This window comes from Ambystoma mexicanum, chromosome 12, assembly GCF_040938575.1.
Source record: "Ambystoma mexicanum isolate Mex_15411 chromosome 12, UKY_AmexF1_1, whole genome shotgun sequence".
Taxonomy (NCBI): Eukaryota; Metazoa; Chordata; class Amphibia; order Caudata; family Ambystomatidae; genus Ambystoma; species Ambystoma mexicanum.
Genome location: NC_090936.1, coordinates 986,803,092 through 986,808,467, shown reverse-complemented (window position 1 = coordinate 986,808,467; position 5,376 = coordinate 986,803,092).

The following is a 5,376-nucleotide window of genomic DNA, read 5'->3' as shown; positions in this document are numbered from 1 at the left end:
TCGGTTCTCACTGCTTTTCTCCTCCTCTTGAACTGCCGTGCTTGGATAGCTCTCTCGTCGAGCGGTCTGCCTCGCTCGTAATGTGCCCTTGTGCTCCACCTTTTATCCCTCTGGGGAAGGGAAAGGGCCATCAGGTGTGTGTGATGCTGGTCAATTGCCTGACTTTGCCTGACCCTTGTATTGGGACATGTCAGGTAAACAGCTCTGGTGTTCGTCCGTTGTCTTTCATGGTGTGCAAAAGTGTTCGTGTGGAAAAAGGGGGGCAGTGTTTCTGAATGTCCTACGTGATAGGATGGGGAAAAGGTGTTGGAAGAAGGGGGATACCGCGTCTCACCTGTTGGTGTCCCACTTCCACTCCCCGATGACCCCCCATCCAGGTGATCCTCCCTCAACGGTCCACCCCCAGGAACTGGATCCAATAGCGATGGCTGTGTCCTGGCCACCTAGATGACCGATCCCTAGGGACTAGTTAGGGAGACACCTTCAGGTTTCTCACAGCACATTGAAACTTTGTTTGACTATCACAGCACCTGATCTGTTTCCTTTCCTTTCTCGTACCTTGGTGCCGGCAGATACAGTTCAGATATCATCCAAAAATTTCTCACATAGATGGGTCTGCAGTATTTGATGCATGTGAGTACTGTGGCCGTGAATACTGAGTCTTCTATTGCCATTGAATGTTCATGGGTATTGAGGAATCTACATAGGTTTCACATGTATTAGTCCATGTTCTGCAATTGTGTTCTTCTATCTCTCTGATCTTTTTTTAAATTTTATTTTCCTTTCATTGTTTACAAGTTTATTCTGTTTCATTCCAGCAAATAGTTGATAAGATTTGTTTTAATTGCTCCATATTTCAGCTAATGGCTGTTAGGTTTATTTTATTTGTTTGTTCAGCTACACTGATCACATCGGACCAGGAATGGTATTGTTGCATAATGAAACTTAATTTATTGACAGTCCATGGTATGGACTTGTTCAGACATTATACAATGGGCCTCATTACGACTCAGGCGGTAAGGGTTTTACGGCGGCGTAAACAGCGCCGACCCTTACCGCCTGAGTACGAGGTCCCTTAGCGCCATGGCAGACTTAACACCTGCTTTTAGCAGGTGTTAAAATCCATGGCGCTAAGGGACCATGGAGTTAATTACACCACCGTAATTTACGGTGGCGTAATTAACGCCTTCCCCACTCCCATTATGCCCTATGGGGCAAAAATGGGAATGGGGAAGGGTAAATGGGGATTGGGGACTTACCGCCCTGCCAAACTCGGAATGGGGCGGTAAGTCCGCCAACCACCATGGCGTAAACATAGTTTACGCCATGGTGGTAAAGTCACGGCCCAGGCGGTAACTTACCGCCTGGGTCGTAATGAGGCCCAATGTGTTTACAACTTGAAATATTCTATATGTTGGTTGGACAGGGTTTTTCAGTTTAATTTAGCATTTTGATTTAACAATGTTAGGGAGATTTCTCACACAAGTGCTAAATTCCCTCTACCTCAGAGCCCTCCAGCTCTTTTGCTATGTTTTGTGGCTTTGAACTTTTCATTTTGATGTGTGTTTTACTTTTGTGTTCTTTGGTTATGGAGTTTTAAAACAACTCCATAGGCATCATCTTTTTCTGTGTGTCACAAAGCACCTTCAGTGCAGTGGCACAGGGCTGTCTTTCAGACTTCCCAAGGTTTAAATACCTTCTCTGGGACTGACTACTGTCTCCCAGTGCATGTAAAGTTAAATTGACTTTACTAGTCTCTTTAAATTTACTGACCCGGAAAACACTATCTTACAATAGAGTGCTGGAGGGGTTTCATAGCTTCTCCTGAGTCTGAACACTTATGTAACAGTAAAATGTTACCTTTTCCTACTTTAAATGGCTGGTGGCAGTGGTTTAGATCAACTACCATGATTTTTTCCCGACCGCTGACAATGCTAGCTAAAAATCGGGTCAGCCATGTTTTCCATTATGGCACCCCAGACCTGTCTGTAAAAACAGACTCTGGTCATCTTTTTTTGCCATTTCTTTTAGGCAAAGTCCTACTTGTGTTTGTCTATGCGTGCCAAACCAGGTTTGGTCCTTTTGTTTGTTGGCCTTTGGCGGGCTTCAGTGCTGAAGCCCTCCTCTGGGGCCTGAGTGTCTGGGGTGAACAGGATGTGAGGTAGGTGCCTGAAACTCCCTGTGCTTAGTCTCCTGGGAGACCTGAATGCACTCTGGCATGATTGGCCAGCTGGCTGTCCGGCAAGAACAGCCACCCTGCTGTGTGAGTGACAGCCAGGTTGGAATGAATGGGGGAAAACGGTTTAAAAGCAGATCTCTTGGGGGAGCGCTGTTGAGCAGCCTGGGAAATGGCTGCCTAGCTTCATAGCTCCATGCATCATCGGCATATATCCGAATACAAGAGCGGTTTGGTCTGCTATTCTCTGATAACAATCATCCCGGTCTATTGCTGACTCTCTGTGTTGCATCCACCTCCGAGCAAAATCGGGACTCTGGAGCCCTGATACGACTGCTCGCCATCTGGCCTGGTGGGTGACCCTGCAAGCGGCCATCTTTCCCTGTGCTGCATGGGGCCTCTGTCTGGGAGCTACCGCGGGGTTGATCTCATTGCCCACTGCGTGCCGCCGCTCACTAGTGCCGTGCGTGCGACTCTGCCTCTCGCCACCTGCTGTGACCCTGACTGTGATTGGCGTCGGCAGTCTCTCCTGGCCCGTGGCGTGGTGAGCCTGGGCCCTGCCGTGGCCGTGACTGCCGCGGGGTGGCCGTATGGTGGCGTGGCTCCCTGCAATTATTGCAGCTCAAGTTGATCCTGCCATCCGTTGCTGCCAACTCGGCATTTTGTGGCGCCCGGTGCATTGTTGCAGCTGTGAGCTGCGCGGTGGAGTGGTTGGGACCCGGGATCTCCCGTCTCGCTCTGCTGGCCCTGGAGCTGCGCTGGATTCCCGCCGTGCTTGCCTCGCCCACGGAGACCTAGCTGCAGGCCACGAGATCGCAGTCCGGTGCTGTGCCTGAGTCCTTCCTCCACTGCACTGCAGAGCTTTGGGTACGTCCTCGGGCTCCAGAAGTAGACCGGCCTCCTGCCGGTGCAGGTGAGGAGCTGGGGGGCGCCCCTAGGGGTCCTGTGCACCTGGAGGTGCCGGACCCGCACAGACATCTGTTGCTCCTATGGCGACTCACTGACTACCGGTGGGTGTTTCCCGCACTGAGGGACGTCAATGCGCCCATTCCTTGCACCTGGGTCATTTGCGGGTGGCCGCTGCATGGCTGGTGGCCTGCTCGGGGTGGCCCTTCTTCCTGCCTCCCTCACCATTGATGACACCTCTGTGGGGATTTGCCCCGCGCGCGGGCTCCACCGGTAGCCTGGGAGCCCTGTGACCCTGCATAGATAACTTTGCGAACATACCATTGGAGCTGGTCTGCTCAGGCCTCCGTGTCCTTGTCACGTTTTACTCCCTGCGCCTTCACGTAAGACTGTCCTGAGATTCATCTTCTAAGGCCGCTAAGGATCACACGCTGGAGGCAGCGACCCGCATGCAAGCAAATATTAACTTGCCATTGCTATTTACATTATCTATAATAACACGGCCTGCAGCATATCTGCATTACTTACCCAGGGACTGATAATAGACCTGGCCGCTCTCCTATAGCACAGCTCCTGCCCTGGTATTAGCGGGCCTTTCCCAGCAGCAGTGTTACTCTGCCCCGCTGACATAATAACCACACGCAGCTCACCTTGGTCCAGACAGCTGTATTCCATGCCATATTCAGTCTTCACCTATCTTAGCATTCCCACATCCCTAAGTGCACAATAATGCCAAACAAATCGCGTGGCGCCAACAAAGTGGGAGCCAGGGACAAGTTCACCAAGGCAACAGTGAGACCGGAGCCACACATCCTCCACTCAGGATGAACCTGATTCACGTCCAGGGACGCCGACTCCTGACCTCGCCACAATGATGGAATCCATGGCCAAAAAACTTTGCCTCGTTCCATGAAAAGTTGGATGACAAGGAGGCCACCAGGGGGCGCACAGGCGCTGGCTGCCTGAAGGCGCTGCTCCCGCGAAGCTGGGCCGTATCGAGGGACTGAGCCTCCCCCGTTACCCCCCCACGGAACATTTGCAGCCCACAGGTGTGGTGAAACCCGGGGCCCCCCCGGGCGAAGGAGCGATGTCCAGGGTCCCTCGGGTGCCCGGGAACGGGACTTTGCTGTTCCAGGAGGGGAGCCGCGAGCGGCCCTGTTCGGCCCCGAGGCAGTGTGGAGAGCCGCGGCGTGGGAGGGCCACGGAGGCCCGCGGGGCGCCTGCCCCCTGTCTCGCATAACACGCCGGTTCTGGCGTGACTTCCACTGGCGCAGCCCCGCGGCACAGGAGGACGGTGCCGGTGGGAGGCGGAGGCCCCAGGCGGCGGAGCCTCGAGCCGCAGGTCAAGCAACGGGGGCGCCGAGGCCCCTTCCAGCGGGTGGAACACGGCGTGACGAGGCTCCTGGGCCTGCCAACGCTCGCGGAAGCGAGGCAGGTGAGAGGGACCCGGGCCCGACCTAGAATTCGCGGGGGCCCGAACGGGACAGGGCTTGAGCCCACACGCCCCCCTGGACACCGGGGGCCTGCAGAGGGACTTTTTGAGGCAATTGTAGGGCGTGACAGCCCCAGACCCCCCAAACAACAAGACCCCTAAGGGGGGGGCTGCAGAGCAGGGTCTCCTCGTGCAGGTGGTGGCCCCTGGGCTCCTTCCCAGGGCGTGTGCCTGCCTCACGGCAAATTCAGCAGAATACACGGCCAACAGAGACGGATCAGCCCGCAGTGGACCCCGCACCCCCATACCTCTTGGGGGTCCAGCCTGGAATTCTACTCGACCACAAACGTAGAAATATATCATCGCTGCCCCCCCACCACGGCACTTTGGGTCACAACAGTGGCCCCCAGCCAGAGGGTGGGCGGCGCAGTCCCCCACGGCCGTGGGCACAACAGGGGCAGACCCCCAGGGCCGCGCCCCGGAACGAGAACCCGCTGGACAACGGAGGTTCCCGAGGTCACCGCCCCGGGGGAAGACAGTGAACAGACGGTCCAGGTGTGAGGCCCCCGCATTTGGTAAGCGGGGCCGGTGCCCGCCTGGGGGGCTGCCCCATCATCTACAAGGGCTAAAGCCCTCACCCCAGAGACATCCACAACTCCACAGCCCCGGGTCAGCGCAGCACAACCCTAGGGGCCTGCGGGGCCGCGGCTCTCCGCTCAGCCGGGGGGCGTTGAACAATTAAAACCTGAAGAGTGACCCCACGATCACGCCGCTCAAGGGCATTGGAACACACCTTTGGCGTCCCTCACATCATTGGACCCCCGGCCCACCCCGAACACGCAAGCTGCCCGCTACCCAGGTG